General features: G+C 53.2%; 3 non-coding genes across 3 annotated transcripts; all 3 read right to left on the bottom strand.

Moving 5' to 3' along the window:
• Positions 1 to 6,898: 6,898 nt before the first annotated feature.
• Trnaa-ugc (transfer RNA alanine (anticodon UGC)) lies at positions 6,899 to 6,971 on the bottom strand. Its single transcript has one exon. It is a non-coding gene; the product is annotated as a tRNA-Ala (tRNA).
• Positions 6,972 to 10,480: 3,509 nt separating this feature from the next.
• On the bottom strand, positions 10,481 to 10,553 carry Trnaa-ggc (transfer RNA alanine (anticodon GGC)). Its single transcript has one exon. It is a non-coding gene; the product is annotated as a tRNA-Ala (tRNA).
• A 4,079-nt stretch (positions 10,554 to 14,632) lies between these two features.
• On the bottom strand, positions 14,633 to 14,706 carry Trnaa-ugc (transfer RNA alanine (anticodon UGC)). The gene has a single exon. It is a non-coding gene; the product is annotated as a tRNA-Ala (tRNA).
• Positions 14,707 to 17,346: the final 2,640 nt, after the last annotated feature.

The following is a 17,346-nucleotide window of genomic DNA, read 5'->3' as shown; positions in this document are numbered from 1 at the left end:
CATGACGAATGGTGCTACATACAGCCATATCAACACCACAGCCCCTTTCACTCCCATTATTCCGCAGACAAACACTACTCTCTATGTATCAGTGAGGGTGTCTTTCAGGTTTCGTGCATTTTGTAGCGAATCGTAGTTGGCCACAATGAAAGTGGCACGCATAACGACGAAATTAGAGTTCGGACACCGCTCTGAGTAAGACGAACGTGTTGTCCGCTCTCTACACTTCATTGAGGTTAAGCCGTGATACCTAAGACAGATCTGCACTCGATGACACCTCGATAACAGCCGGCAACCACACATACATCTTGCTCTCCTTACGTCAGTATACATCATATCAGTCTGTGACGCTGCCTTTGCAACATATTGCGTGCCTTTAGGTTCGCCGCGACCAACACTTACCATGCACTGACCTCAAAACATGGAGGGGCCGGAGTTTGACCAGGGACCTCTCACATGCAAAGCGAACGCTCTACCAACTGAGCTACGCTCCCATGCACGACTAAGCTGCGCTATTTTCCATTCTTTGCGACTCTGATGTGCACGGACACGATGGTTGGTTGGTTTGTAGCGGTGAAGGGACCAGAGTGCAATGGCGCGGACACGTTCATATACACAAGAGTTCCAAGTAGTTCCGATGCTCTGGTATTACGAATGCAAATTCCGTCTCGTTTTACCGTCTTAAATTGAAAGGGCGGTCACAAATTGCACCGTTTACACTCGTTGTCGACAATCACACGGCACCTGAGGTAACAAGCACATCTCGAGCCCCATTGTGCACTCCATTGTTCATGCCCACTCAGTGCCTCGCGCTTTACTACTGTGTACCACTCTTGTCGTCCAACTACAAAACACTGGGCCACAACAAGTTTCCGAGTCTCCATTGCACTGCGCACACTACGAAACGCTCCGCAAACTTGGCACTCACCCATGCAGCCGACTTTTCCGACTTCACGCAACGCTCACGCAACGCTCACGCTTTTTTTTTTCCTTTATTGTCATTTTATACCTACAAAGGTAGGCCGGCAGCGGCCTAATATGCCGCTCTTCGGCCACAAGAAACATACAAGAGATAAAAACAGGAAGACATAATCTCAAAACACAGACATGGAGGACAAAAATCAGAAGACAACAGAGAATAAAAAGAATTGAAGTCGTTCACCGACGCAGCACTGTTTCAGTTTTAAAAAAACGGGCAGCACAGCACGGAACAGAGAACACTAGCACAGGTGAACGGTGGAGCAGAACGAAGAAACACTCGAGGCACAGACGAGGACGAAAGACACGGACACTGCGGAGATGGGCTTCGGCGCTTGCAGCGGCACTGTCCACACCGAAAAGCTGGGGGCCTGCCAAGGGAAAAAACAGGGGGAGGGAAGGAGGGAGGGGGAGATAGGATGCCAGGGAGGAGGAGGGGAGAAAACGAAAAGAGGGGGATGGAAGCCCAGGGAGAGGGGGAGGGGAGGTAAGGATGGAAGGAGGGAGAGAGGGAGGGAGAGAAGGGAGCGAGGGTGCCCACAGGAAAATGAGAGGAGAGGGGAAGGCAAGGCTCAAAGTTGGTAGGATTTGTAGATGGAGGGGAGGAGGGCATCATCCGGGAGGGGGAGTCGGCGGAAGCCACCTTGGGAGAGGGTGTGGAGAGTGTGAAGATGGAGAGCAGGTGGGATACAGGAGTACAGGCGCGGCAGTGGGTTGGGGTGGGAGAGGATGGAAGAGACAAGCGGGTGGGGAGGATCAAGCTTGCGGGAGGTGTAGAGGATCCGTATCCGTTGGAGGAAGAGGAGGAGGTGTGGGAAGGGGATGAGGTCATAGAGGAGCCGCGTGGGGGAAGGGAGGCGGATGCGATAGGCGAGGCGGAGTGCATGCCGTTCAAGGATTTGAAGGGATTTGTAAAAGGTAGGCGGGGCAGAGATCCAGGCGGGATGGGCATAACAGAGGATAGGGCGGATGAGAGATTTATAGGTGTGGAGGACGGTGGAGGGGTCCAGACCCCATGTGCGGCCAGAAAGGAGCTTCAGGAGGTGGAGTCGGGAGTGTGCCTTGGCTTGGATTGTCCGGAGATGAGGGGTCCAGGAGAGGCGACGGTCAAGGGTGACGCCAAGGTACTTGAGGGTGGGTGTGAGGTTAATAGGACGGCCATAAATGGTAAGATAGAAATCAAGGAGACGGAAGGAAGGGGTGGTTTTGCCTACGATGATTGCCTGGGTCTTGGAAGGATTGACCTTGAGCAACCACTGGTTACACCAAGAGGTGAACCGGTCAAGATGGGATTGGAGAAGGTGTTGGGAGCGTTGCAGGGTGGGGGCAAGGGCAAGGAAGGCGGTGTCATCGTCGTACTGGAGAAGGTGAAGGGGGGGTGCAGGTGGAGGCATGTCCGCCGTATAAAGAAGGTAAAGAAGAGGGGAAAGGACGGAACCTTGGGGCACACCGGCAGAGGGGTAGAAGGTGTAGGAATCAGTGGTGTGGATAGTGACATAGGAAGGGCGGTGGGAAATGAAGGAGGCGATCAGACGGACGTAGTTAATAGGAAGAGCAAAGGTTTGGAGCTTGAAGAGGAGACCAGAATGCCACACTCGGTCACAGGCGCGTTCAAGGTCAAGGGAGAGGAATATGGCGGAGCGACGGGAGTTGAGTTGTTCGGAGAGGAGGTGAGTGAGGTGAAGGAGAAGGTCATCGGCAGAGAAGGATGGTCGAAAGCCACATTGGGTGGAGGGAAGGAAGCGGTGCCGGTGGAGATGCTGGTGGAGGCGGCGGGTTAGAATGGATTCCAGGACCTTGCTGAAGACCGAGGTAAGGCTTATAGGACGGTAGGAGGAGACAGCGGAAGGTGGTTTATCGGGTTTGAGGAACATCAGGATCCGGGAGGTTTTCCACAGGTCGGGGTAGAAGCCGGTGGACAAGACCACATTGTACAGCCTGGCCAGGGTGGAGAGGAAGGGGGCGGGAGCTTCACGGAGGTGACGGTAAGTAACACGGTCGTGACCAGGAGCAGTGTTGCGTTTGGTGCGGAGTATATCGATGATGTCTTGAGTAGTTATAGGGTTATTGAGTTCAGTGTGTGTAATGTTGTCCAAGTACTGGAAGCCAGGAGCTAGTGGAGGGATAGAGGTGTCAGTTCGATCGCGGACATCGGGGAAGAGGGAATAATCGAACTGGGGATCGTCAGGGATGGTAAAGACATCGGTGAGGTAGGAGGCAAAATGGTTGGCCTTACTAAGGTTGTCAGGAAAGGGATTGTCATTATGAAGGAGAGGATAGTAAGGGGGGGGTTTTCATCCAGTAAGGCGGCGGAAGGCTGACCAGTATTTGGACGAGTTAATAGGTAGGGTAGCATTAAGACGGGTGCATGTCTGTCGCCAGTCCCGGCGTTTCTTAGCCGCGAGCAAGTTCCGGATGTGTCTCTGGAGTTGCCGGTGGCGTTGTAGTGTGTCCCGGTCACGCGTGTGGAGGAAGGCACGGTAGAGACGACGGGATTCTCGAAGGAGGAGGACGGCCTGTGGGGGTAAAGTGGGACGGTGCGGGTGGATGGCGACGGTAGGGATGTGGGCCTCCACGGCCTCAGACAAGGTCTGCTGGAGAAAGGATGCGGCATGGGTTATGTCATGTGGGCGGTGGTAGGTGAGGGGGTGGCTATCGACTCGGGTAGTAAGGGTATCCCGGTATGCATTCCAGTCGGCACGGGAGTAATCATGGACATACTTGGGGGGAGGGTCAAGGCGAGGATCGGGACGGGGGCGACGACCGTCTGATATGGTAAGAAGGACAGGGAGATGGTCACTGCCAATAGGGTCGAGGACGTCCACCGCTATGCGGCCAAGGAGGTTGGGGGAGGCTAGGACGACATCGGGTGTGGTATTGGATTCAGGGCGGGTGTGTTGGGGAAGAGGAAGGACATCTCCTTGGATGGTGGCGAGGAACCGATGCCACCGCCGTAACTGGGTGGCGGAGCGACTATGGATATTGAGATCTGCGGCAATCACGTAGAAGGAGAAGGTACGGTCGATGTGGGAAAGGAAGTCAAAAGGAATAGGGGCAGAGGGGCGGACATAGATGGTGGCGCAGGTAACGGTGAGGCCGGGGAAGAATAGACTAAGGATCAGGTGTTCCGTGGGGTTGGGAAGGAGGGGTTGGAGCCGAACAGGGATCTGGCGATGGTTGCCAATGGCAACTCCGCCACGCGCTATCGGGAGGGGGTTGTCAGAGCGATGAAGGAGGTAGGGCGAGGTATGGACAGTATGGTGGGGCTGGAGAAATGTTTCGTTTAGGAGGAAGGCATCCACGCGGTGGGTGGTGAGGGTATGCATAAGGAGATTCTTGTTGACAGGAAGGGAACGGATGTTGTTAAACAGGATACGTTGCTGTCGCGCCATAGTGGGAATTTAGACGAGAGTGTCGAGATGGGAGAAGGTAAAATGGGCCTGGTTATGGGAGTAGGTGGCGTAAGTGTTGAGCTGGAAGACGGTACGGGTGGCAAGGGATATCTGCTGGAGGGTGTGGGGGCGCTGAAAGGGTGGATGTTCTGAAGGACAACGGTTACAAAGCGGATGATGTCCTCAGCTGTGGGGGGGGGGGGGACGGAGGGAATTGCCGGGAGGGGTGGGGGCATCCAAGGGGCGGACAGGGACAGTGAGTTCAGGAGCGGAGGGAGGGGGTCGGGCCTTGCACTTTTGGGAGTAGGATGGGTGTTGGAGGTTACAGGTGTTATAGGAGGGGGGGGGGACTGAAGGTTGTTGCACTGCCGGAGGAAGTGTGCTTCTTTGCAGTGCGGGCAGACGGGGGCCTCGCGGCACTCAGATGTAGGATGTGCATTACAGCGCAAGCACCTCTGGCAGCGGATGGACTGTGGAGGGGAGCGGGAGGGGTCGACCTTATAACGGCGGTTGAAAAGGAGGGCACCCTCCTTGATGAGGAGGTCTATGGAGGGAGCATGCTCGGAGAACACCCGCATGAGGCGGGTGGGGCCGACTGGATTGTGAATCCGGCGGACAGCTCGAACCTCCAGATAGGGATGGGCCTTCAGCTCTGCCAACACCTCCTCTTCCGTGATCATCGGGCTAAGCCGAGTGATCACGGCAGTGAGGGTCGGTGGGCGACGGGGCGGCCGGGGTTGTCGGGATAAGGAGGGGGAGGGAGCAGGGGCAAGGGAGGCATGGGGACCAAACCGGGTGAGGGGAATGCGGGAGAGGATGTCGGAGTGGAGGGTGGGGCTGGGGGATGTGATCAGGACGGAGTCCCGACGGGGGGTGAGAAGGGAGATCGGGGCTCCGGGGAAGTGCTGGCGGAGGAGAAGGGTAAGATTGCGGGCCTCCAGGAGAGAGGGATCAGGGTGAGAAAGGAGGTACCTGTAGGAGGGGGAGGTAGAGGAGGGAGTAGATAGGGAAGGTGGGGTGGTATCCATGGCATCCTGGGGGGTTGGAGGGGGGAGAGTCTGCGACTTCTTGGGAGCAGAAGAGGCTGGGGTGCCGCTGGGACGTTTCACAGCGGGAGAGGGATGGGAAGAGGTGTGGGGGATGGGGACGACCGGGAGATGGCGGGAGATGGCAGGTCCCACCGGCGGTGCAGGCACTGGTGGTGGTGCTGGTGCTGGCGCTGGAGCTGGAGCTGGCGCCACAGAAGATGCAGTGGCAGTGGTTGGCACTGGCGTGGCGAGGGCGATGGTGATGGTGATGGTGATGACGATGATGATGGTGTGGCGTGGGTGGTGGCCCGACGGGCAACTACCCTGGCGGGGGTGGCATGAGTTACATGTGGGAGGGGAGGGAATGGGTCACGTGAGGCATGGGGGGTAGGAACAGGGGAGGGAGCAACAAAAGGAGCGGGGGTGGGAAGAGTGAGGAGGGGGGGAATATATGGGGGAGGCGGTGATTGAGCACACCACGTGATGGTGGTGGCAGCAAGTGAGGGGGACGTGTACACGATTGCAGTGGTAGTGGCGGTAGTTGTGGGGGTTGTCATGGTGAGAGGATAAGTGGGTGAGGGGAAAAGAGGAAAAATAACAGGGGACAGTCAAGGGACAAGGACAAGAGACTGACGAAGAGGAAGGGGGAGACGTAAGCAGAGACGACAGAACGAAAGACGGGCAGGGAGCGGCGGCGGCGGCGGCGGCGGCGGCGGCGGCGGCGGCGGCGGCGGCGGCGGCGGCGGCGGCGGCGGTCGGCAACAGCAGCAGCGGCAGGAACCGGATACGGTGGCGGCAACCGACGTCGGCGGGAGACCGGCGGCGGCGGCGGCAGCGGCGGCTGGGACCAACGGCGGCAAAGGCTCGGGACAACGGCAGCTGCAGCGATCACTGAAACACCTAGCACTCCGATATTAACGACAATAATATCGAAGGGCGCAACGCTCTCGAGTTACGCCGAAGATCTGAACCAGCAGATGTGTCTAGGCAGATACAAGCGAACGATTAGCATCCACAATTGGCAAGCGTGCTGTTATTCGTGCGCAGGAAGCACCCTCCTCCCACTCCTGCACTTAATGTAGAAACAGTACAGGTGTTCCCATACGATTCTCAAGCCTACGTCGGAAAGACCTGCCTTGCGCCGAGTTCACGTAAATCCCACTGCACATTCCCATTCTTAGCGTGCGGTCGGCTGCTACTGGTGTTGCTAGTTGTGACTGCTGATAACAGATGCCGTAGCAATCAACTCATGGAGTGATCTGTATGTTTTGCGATAGTCTGTCTCTGACAAGCAAGCACAGGTGGCATAGGTACGAACACAGGAAGCTTGCAGCCCCTCGCTGCCTGCAGACACCGAGCAGCGACACCGGTCCCCACACATACATCTTGCTCTCCTTACGTCAGTATACATCATATCAGTCTGTGACGCTGCCTTTGCAACATATTGCGTGCCTTTAGGTTCGCCGCGTCCAACACTTACCATGCACTGACCACAAAACATGGAGGCGCCGGAGCTTGAACCAGGGACCTCTCACATGCAAAGCGAACGCTCTACCAACTGAGCTACGCTCCCATACACGACTAAGCTGCGCTATTTTCCATTCTTTGCGACTCTGATGTGCACGGACACGATGGTTGGTTGGTTTGTAGCGGTGAAGGGACCAGAGTACAATGGCGCGGACACGTTCATGTACACAAGAGTTCCAAGTAATTCCGATGCTCTGGTATTACGAATGCAAATTCCGTCTGGTTTTACCGTCTTAAATTGAAAGGGCGGTCACAAATTGCTCCGTTTTCACTCCTTGTCGACAATCACACGGCACCTGAGGTAACAAGCACATCTCGAGCCCCATTGTGCACTCCATTGTTCATGCCCACTCAGTGCCTCGCTCTTTACTACTGTGTACCACTCTTGTCGTCCAACTACAAAACACTGGGCCACAACAAGTTTCCGAGTCTCCATTGCACTGCGCACACTACGAAACGCTCCCCAAACTTGGCACTCACCCATGCAGCCGACTTTTCGATCCCAGCAGCTCTTGCATGCAAAGCGAGCTCTCTACCATCTGAGCTACGCTTCCCCCATGACGAATGGTGCTACGTACACCCATATCAACGCCACAGACCCTTGCACTCCCATTATTCCGCAGACAAACACTACTCTCTATCTATCAGTGAGGGTGTCTTTCAGGTTTCGTGCATTTTGTATCGAATCGTAGTTGGCCACAATTAAAGTGGCACGCATAACGACGAAATTAGAGTTCGGACACCGCTCTGAGTAAGACGAACGTTTTGACCGATCTCTACACTTCAATGAGGTTAAGCCGTGATACCTAAGACAGATCTGCACTCGATGACACCTCGATAACAGCCGGTAACCATACATACATCTTGCTCTCCTTACGTCAGTATACATCACATCAGTCTGTGACGCTGCCTTTGCAACATATTGCGTGCCTTTAGGTGCGCCGCGACCAACACTTACCATGCACTGACCACAAAACATGGAGGGGCCGGAGTTCGACCAGGGACCTCTCACATGCAAAGCGAACGCTCTACCAACTGAGCTACGCTCCCATGCACGACTAAGCTGCGCTATTTTCCATTCTTTGCGACTCTGATGTGCACGGACACTATGGTTGGTTGGTTTGTAGCGGTGAAGGGACCAGAGTACAATGGCGCGGACACGTTCATATACACAAGAGTTCCAAGTAGTTCCGATGCCCTGGTATTACGAATGCAAATTCCGTCTGGTTTTACCGTCTTAAATTGAAAGGGGGGTCACAAATTGCTCCGTTTACACTCCTTGTCGACAATCACACGGCACCTGAGGTAACAAGCACATCTCGAGCCCCATTGTGCACTCCATTGTTCATGCCCACTCAGTGCCTCGCGCTTTACTACTGTGTACCACTCTTGTCGTCCAACTACAAAACACTGGGCCACAACAAGTTTCCGAGTCTACATTGCACTGCGCACACTACGAAACGCTCCCCAAACTTGGCACTCACCCATGCAGCCGACTTTTCCGACTTAACACGACGCTCACGCTAGTGACAGCCTTATTTATACTTCGACGTCGCGCCAAAGCGAATGAGCACATTTCGCCTACGGCGTAGGCCGCCCACCTAGTGTCGCTGCTCGGTGTCTGCAGGCAGCGAGGGGCTGCAAGCTTCCTGTGTTCGCACCTATGTCACCTGTGCTTGCTTGTCAGAGACAGACTATCGCAAAACATACAACTCACTCCATGAGTTGATTGCTACGGCATCTGTTATCAGCAGTCACAACTAGCAACACCAGTAGCAGCCGACCGCACGTTAAGAGTGAGAATGTGCAGTGGATTTACGTGAACTCGGCGCAAGGCAGGTCTTTCCGACGTAGGCTTGAGAATCGTATGGGAACACCTGTACTGTTTCTACATTAAGTGCAAGAGTGGGAGGAGGGTGCTTCCTGCGCACGAATAACAGCACGCTTGCCAATTGTGGATGCTAATCGTTCGCTTGTATCTGCCTAGACACATCTGCTGGCTGTGAATTATTCGACATGCATGCCGAGGTGCGCACGTAGGTGTGTTAAAATTTCTGGAGGCGCTGGGTATCTATCCCAGTACCTCTTGCATGCTAAGCGAGCTCTCTACTATATGAGCTACGCTTCCCCCATGACGAATGGTTCTACATACAGCCATATCAACACCACAGCCCCTTTCACTCCCATTATTCCGCAGACAAACACTACTCTCTATGTATCAGTGAGGGTGTCTTTCATGTCTCGTGCATTTTGTATCGAATCGTAGTTGGCCACAATTAAAGTGGCACGCATAACGACGAAATTAGAGTTCGGACACCGCTCTGAGTAAGACGAACGTGTTGTCCGCTCTCTACACTTCAATGAGGTTAAGCCGTGATACCTAAGACAGATCTGCACTCGATGACACCTCGATAACAGCCGGTAACCATACATACATCTTGCTCTCCTTACGTCAGTATACATCACATCAGTCTGTGACGCTGCCTTTGCAACATATTGCGTGCCTTTAGGTTCGCCGCGACCAACACTTACCATGCACTGACCACAAAACATGGAGGGGCCGGAGTTCGACCAGGGACCTCTCACATGCAAAGCGAACGCTCTACCAACTGAGCTACGCTCCCATGCACGACTAAGCTGCGCTATTTTCTATTCTTTGCGACTCTGATGTGCACGGACACGATGGTTGGTTGGTTTGTAGCGGTGAAGGGACCAGAGTACAATGGCGCGGACACGTTCATATACACAAGAGTTCCAAGTAGTTCCGATGCTCTGGTATTACGAATGCAAATTCCGTCTGGTTTTACCGTCTTAAATTGAAAGGGCGGTCACAAATTGCTCCGTTTTCACTCCTTGTCGACAGTCACACGGCACATGAGGTAACAAGCATATCTCGAGCCCCATTGTGCACTCCATTGTTCATGACCACTTAGTGCCTCGCGCTTTACTACTGTGTACCACTCTTGTCGTCCAACTACAAAACACTGGGCCACAACAAGTTTCCGAGTCTCCATTGCACTGCGCATACTACGAAATGCTCCCCAAACTTGGCACTCACCCATGCAGCCGACTTTTCGATCCCAGCACCTCTTGCATGCTAAGCGAGCTCTCTACCATCTGAGCTACGCTTCCCCCATGACGAATGGTGCTACGTACAGCCATATCAACGCCACAGACCCTTGCACTCCCATTATTCCGCAGACAAACACTACTCTATATAATTAGTGAGGGTGTCTTTCACTTTTCGTGCATTTTGTATCGAATCGTAGTTGGCCACAATGAAAGTGGCACGCATAACGACGAAATTAGAGTTCGGACACCGCTCTGAGTAAGACGAACGTGTTGTTCGCTCTCTACACCTCAATGAGGTTAAGCCGTGATACCTAAGACAGATCTGCACTCGATGACACCTCGATAACAGCCGGTCCCCACACATACATCTTGCTCTCCTTACGTCAGTATACATCATATCAGTGTGTAACGCTGCCTTTGCAACATATTGCGTGCCTTTAGTTTCGCCGCGACCAACACTTACCATGCACTGACCAAAAAACATGGAGGCGCCGGAGCTTGAACCAGGGACCTCTCGCATGCCAAGCGAACGCTCTACCAACTGAGCTACGCTCCCATGCACGACTAAGCTGCGCTATTTTCCATTCTTTGCGACTCTGATGTGCACGGACACGATGGTTGGTTGGTTTGTAGCGGTGAAGGGACCAGAGTACAATGGCGCGGACACGTTCATATACACAAGAGTTCCAAGTAGTTCCGATGCAAATTCCGTCTGGTTTTACCGTCTTAAATTGAAAGGGCGGTCACAAATTGCTCCGTTTTCACTCCTTGTCGACAATCACACAGCACCTGAGGTAACAAGCACATCTCGAGCCCGATTGTGCACTCTATTGTTCATGCCCACTCAGTGCCTCGCGCTTTACAACTGTGTACCACTCTTGTCGTCCAACTACAAAACACTGGGCCACAACAAGTTTCCGAGTCTCCATTGCACTGCGCACACTACGAAACGCTGCCCAAAACTTGGCACTCACCCATGCAGCCGACTTTTCCGACTTAACACGACGCTCACGCTAGTGACAGCCTTATTTATACTTAGACGTCGCGTCAAAACGAATGAGCACATTTCGCCTACGGCTTAGGCCGCCCACCTAGTGTCGCTGATCGGTGTCTGCAGGCAGCGAGGGGCTGCAAGCTTCCTGTTGTCGCTCCTATGTCACCTGTGCTTGCTTGTCAGAGACATACTATCGCAAAACATACAACTCACTCCATGAGTTGATTGCTACGGCATCTGTTATCAGCAGTCACAACTAGCAACACCAGTAGCAGCCGACCGCACGCTAAGAATGGGAATGTGCAGTGGGATTTACGTGAACTCGGCGCAAGGCAGGTCTTTCCGACGTAGGCTTGTGAATCGTATTGGAACACCAGTACTGTTTCTACATTAAGTGCAGGAGTGGGAGGAGGGTGCTTCCTGCGCACGAATAACAGCACGCTTTCCAGTTGTGGATGCTAATCGTTCGCTTGTATCTGCCTAGACACATCTGCTGGATGTGAATTATTCCACATGCATGCCGATGTGCGCACGTAGGTGTGTTAAAATTTCTGGAGGCGCTGGGTATTTATCCCAGTACCTCTTGCATGCTAAGCGAGCTCTCTACCATATGAGCTACGCTTCCCCCGTGACGAATGGTGCTACGTACACCCATATCAACGCCACAGACCCTTGCACTCCCATTATTCCGCAGACAAACACTAGTCTCTATGTATCAGTGAGGGTGTCTTTCAGGTTTCGTGCATTTTGTATCGAATCGTAGTTGGCCACAATGAAAGTGGCACGCTTAACGAAGAAATTAGAGTTCGGACACCGCTCTGAGTAAGACGAACGTGTTGTTCGCTCTCTACACTTCAATGAGGTTAAGCCGTGATACCTAAGACAGATCTGCACTCGATGACACCTCGATAACAGCCGGTAACCACACATACATCTTGCTCTCCTTACGTCAGTATACATCATATTAGTCTGTGACGCTGCCTTTGCAACATATTGCGTGCCTTTAGGTTCACCGCGACCAACACTTACCATGCACTGACCACAAAACATGGAGGCGCCGGAGCTTGAACCAGGGACCTCTCCCATGCAAAGCGAACGCTCTACCAACTGAGCTACGCTCCCATGCGCGACTAAGCTGCGCTATTTTCCATTCTTTGCGACTCTGATGTGCACGGACACGATGGTTGGTTAATTTGTAGCGGTGAATGGACCAGAGTACAATGGCGCGGACACGTTCATATACACAAGAGTTCCAAGTAGTTCCGATGTTCTGGTATTACGAATGCAAATTCCGTCTGGATTTACCGTCTTAAATTGAAAGGGCGGTCACAAATTGCTCCGTTTTCACTCCTTGTCGACAATCACACGGCACCTGAGGTAACAAGCACATCTCGAGCCCCATTGTGCACTCCATTTTTCATGCCCGCTCAGTGCCTCGCGCTTTACTACTGTGTACCACTCTCGTCGTCCAACTACAAAACACTGGGCAACAACAAGTTTCCGAGTCTCCATTGCACTGCGCACACTACGAAACGCTCCCCAAACTTGGCACTCACCCATGCAGCCGACTTTTCGATCCCAGCACCTCTTGCATGCTAAGCGAGCTCTCTACCATCTGAGCTACGCTTCCCCCATGACGAATGGTGCTACGTACACCCATATCAACGCCACAGACCCTTGCACTCCCATTATTCCGCAGACAAACACTACTCTCTATGTATCAGTGAGGGTGTCTTTCAGGTTTCGTGCATTTCGTATCGAATCGTAGTTGGCCACAATGAAAGTGGCACGCATAACGACGAAATTAGAGTTCGGACACCGCTCTGAGTAAGACGAACGTGTTGTTCGCTCTCTACACTTCAATGAGGTTAAGCCGTGATACCTAAGACAGATCTGCACTCGATGACACCTCGATAACAGCCGGTCCCCACACATACATCTTGCTCTCCTTACGTCAGTATACATCATATCAGTCTGTGACGCTGCCTTTGCAACATATTGCGTGCCATTAGGTTCGCCGCGACCAACACTTACCATGCACTGACCACAAAACATGGAGGCGCCGGAGCTTGAACCAGGGACCTCTCACATGCAAAGCGAACGCCCTTGCAACTCAGCTATGCTCCCATGCACGACTAAGCTGCGCTATTTTCCATTCTTTGCGACTCTGATGTGCACGGACACGATGGTTGGTTGGTTTGTAGCGGTGAAGGGACCAGAGTACAATGGCGCGGACACGTTCATATACACAAGAGTTCCAAGTAGTTCCGATGCTCTGGTATTAAGAATGCAAATTCCGTCTGGATTTACCGTCTTAAATTGAAAGGGCGGTCACAAATTGCTCCGTTTTCACTCCTTGTCGACAATCACACAGCACCTGAGGTAACAAAAACATCTCGAGCCCGATTGTGCACTCCATTGTTCATGCCCACTCAGTGCCTCGCGCTTTACTACTGTGTACCACTCTTGTCGTCCAACTACAAAACACTGGGCCACAACAAGTTTCCGAGTCTCCATTGCACTGCGCACACTACGAAACGCTCCCCAAACTTGGCACTCACCCATGCAGCCGACTTTTCCGACTTGACACGACGCTCACGGAACGCTCACGCTAGTGACAGAATTATTTAAACTTCGACGTCGCGCCAAAGCGAATGAGCACATTTCGCCTACGGCTTAGGCCGCCCACCTAGTGTCGCTGATCGGTGTCTGCAGGCAGCGAGGGGCTGCAAGCTTCCTGTGTTCGCACCTATGCCATCTGTGCTTGCTTGTCAGAGACATACTATCGCAAAACATATAACTCACTCCATGAGTTGATTGCTACGGCATCTGTTATCAGCAGTCACAACTAGCAACACCAGTAACAGAAGACCGCACGCTAAGAATGGGAATGTGCAGTGGGATTTACATGAACACGGCGCAAGGCAGGTCTTTCCGACGTAGGCTTGAGAATCGTATGGGAACACTTGTACTGTTTCTACATTAAGTGCAGGAGTGGGAGGAGGGTGCCTCCTGCGCAGGAATAACAGCACGATTGCCAATTTTGGTTGCTAATCGTTCGCTTGTATCTGCCTAGACACATGTGCTGGCTGTGAATTATTCGACATGCATGCCGAGGTGAGCATGTAGGTGTGTTAAATTTTCTGGAGACGCTGGGTATCGATCACAGTACCTCTTACATGCTAAGCGAGCTCTCTACCATCTGAGCTACGCCAACACCACGACGAATGGTGCTACATACAGCCATATCAACGTCACAGACGATTGCACTCCCATTATTCCGCAGACAAACACTACTCTCTATGTATCCGTGAGGGTGTCTTTCAGGTTTCGTGCATTTTGTATCGAATCGTAGTTGGACACAATGAAAGTGGCACGTATAACGTCGAAAATAGAGTTCGGACACCTCTCTGAGTAAGACGAACGTGTTGTCCGCTCTCTACACTTCAATGAGGTTCAACCGTGATACCTAAGACAGATCTGCACTCGATGACACCTCGATAACAGCCGGTCCCCACACATACATCTTGCTCTCCTTACGTCAGTATACATCATATCGGTCTGTGACCCTGCCTTTGCAACATATTGCGTGCCTTTAGGTTCGCCGCGACCAACACTTACCATGCACTGACCACAAAACATTGAGGCGCCAGAGCTTGAACCCGGGACCTCTCACATGCAAAGCGAACGCTCTACCAACTGAGCTACGCTCCCATGCACGACTAAGCTGCGCTATTCTCTATTCTTTGCGACTCTGATGTGCACGGACACGATGGTTGGTTGGTTTGTAGCGGTGAAGGGACCAGAGTACAATGGCGCGGACACGTTCATATACAAAAGAGTTCCAAGTAGTTCCGATGCCCTGGTATTACGAATGCAAATTCCGTCTGTTTTTAACGTCTTAAATTGAAAGAGCGGTCACAAATTGCTCCGTTTTCACTCCTTGTCGACAATCACACAGCACCTGAGGTAACAAGCACATCTCGAGCCCCATTGTGCACTCCAATTTTCATGCCAACTCGGGACCTCGCTCATTACTACTGTGTACCACTCTTGTCGTCCAACTGCAAAACACTGAGCCACAAGTTTCCGCGTCTCCATTGCACTGCGCACACTACGAAACGCTCCCCAAACTTGGCACTCACCCATGCAGCCGACTTAACACGACGCTTACGCAACGCTCACGCTTTTTTTTTTTTTTTTTTCCTTTATTGTGATTTTAATACCTGTGACAAACAGGTAGGCCGGCAGCGGACCAAGTATGCCGCTCTTCGGCCTCAGAGTATACACAGAACAGAGATGAGTGAGATATAAAAACAATCAAGACGGCGGGGTACAAACAGTAGACAAAACAGAGTTAAAACGGAGTCGGTCACGTGCGTAGCACAATGGATAAAAGCGGAGAAACACGGTGCACAAACGCAGATGGCAGATGGCCACACGTGAACCAGCGGAGCACAAACGACGAAACACAAACACACTGCAGGAGAGTCGAGGCACAAACACATGCGATGGTCTTCGGCGTAGGACGATGAAAGTAACTGATGGAAGACAGCAGAGTCGTGGCCTGCCAAGGGGAAAAGGTGTGGGGAAGAGGAGAGAGAGGGGGAGGGGAAGATGCCAGTGGAGGAGAGGGATGGAGGAGAAGGGGGAGGGTAGGGGGAGTGGAAGCCCAAGGAGAAAGGGGAGGGGAGGGAGGGAGAGAAGGGAGAGAGGGTGCCCACAGGAAAAGGAGAGGAGAGGGAAGGTAAGGCTCAAAGTTGGTAGGAGGGGTAGATGGAGGGGAGGAGGGCATCATCAGGGAGGGGGAGTTGACGGAAGCCACCGAGGGAGAGGGTGTGGAGGGTGTAAAGATGGAGAGCAGGTGGGATATAGGAATGCAGGCGCGGCAGCGGGTTGGGGTGGGAGAGGATGGGAGAGACAAGAGGGTGTGGAGGATCAAGCTTGCGGGAGGTGTAGAGGATCCGTAACCGTTCGAGGAAAAGGAGGAGGTGCGGGAAGGGAATCAGGTCATAGAGGATCCGCGTGGGGGAAGGGAGACGGATGCGATAGGCGAGGCGGAGCGCATGGCGTTCTAGGATCTGAATGGACTTGTAGAAGGTAGGAGGGGCAGAGATCCAGGCGGGATGAGCATAGCAAAGGATAGGACGGATGAGGGACTTGTAGGTGTAGAGGATGGTGGAAGGGTCCAGACCCCATGTACGGCCAGAAAGGAGCTTAAGGAGGCGGAGGCGGGAGCGTGCCTTGGCTTGGATCGTCCGGAGATGTGGGTTCCAGGAGAGGCGACGGTCGAGGGTGACACCAAGGTACTTGAGAGTAGGTGTGAGGGTGATGGGACGGCCATAAATAGTAAGATAGAAATCAAGGAGACGGAAGGAACGAGTGGTTTTGCCTACAATGATCGCCTGGGTCTTGGAAGGATTGACCTTGAGCAACCACTGGTTACACCAAGTGGTGAACCGGTCAAGATAGGATTGGAGAAGGTGCTGGGAGCGTTGCAGGGTGGGAGCGAGGGCAAGGAAGGCAGTGTCATCGGCGTACTGGAGAAGGTGTAGGGGAGGTGCAGGTGGAGGCATGTCTGCCGTGTAAAGGAGGTAGAGAAGAGGGGAAAGGACGGAACCTTGGGGCACACCGGCGGAGGGGTAGAAGGTGTAGGAATCAGTGTTGTGGATGGTGACATAGGAAGGACGGTGGGAAAGGAAGGAAGCGACCAGACGGACATAGTTGAGAGGAAGAGCAAAGGTTTGGAGCTTGAAAAGGAGACCGGAATGCCACACACGGTCATATGCGCGTTCGAGGTCGAGGGAAAGGAAGATGGCGGAACGACGGGAATTGAGTTGTTCGGAGAGGAGGTGAGTGAGGTGAAGGAGGAGGTCATCGGCTGAGAAGGACGGCCGAAAGCCACATTGGGTAGGGGGGAGGAGGCGGTGTTGGTGAAGGTGCTTGTGTAGGCGGCGGGTAAGAATGGATTCCAGGACCTTGCTGAAGACCGAGGTAAGGCTGATGGGACGGTAGGAGGAGACAGCGGAAGGCGGTTTGTCGGGCTTGAGGAACATCAGGATCCGGGAGGTTTTCCACAGGTCGGGGTAGTAGCCGGTGGACAGGACCACATTGTAGAGCCTGGCCAATGTGGAGAGGAAGGAGGCAGGAGCTTCACGGAGGTGACGGTAAGTAACACGATCGTGACCGGGAGCAGTGTTGCGTTTAGGGCGAAGTGTAGCAATGATATCTTGAGTGGTGATTGGGGTATTTAGTTCTGTGTGTGTGATGTTGTCCAAGTACTGGAAGCCAGGAGCAAGCGGGGGGACAGAGGTATCAGTTCGATCACGGACATCAGGAAAGAGGGAATAATCGA

This window comes from Schistocerca gregaria, chromosome 8, assembly GCF_023897955.1.
Source record: "Schistocerca gregaria isolate iqSchGreg1 chromosome 8, iqSchGreg1.2, whole genome shotgun sequence".
NCBI lineage: Eukaryota > Metazoa > Arthropoda > Insecta > Orthoptera > Acrididae > Schistocerca > Schistocerca gregaria.
The sequence above is the reverse complement of the archived record's forward strand: the minus strand, read 5'-3'. Positions and strand labels throughout refer to the sequence as shown.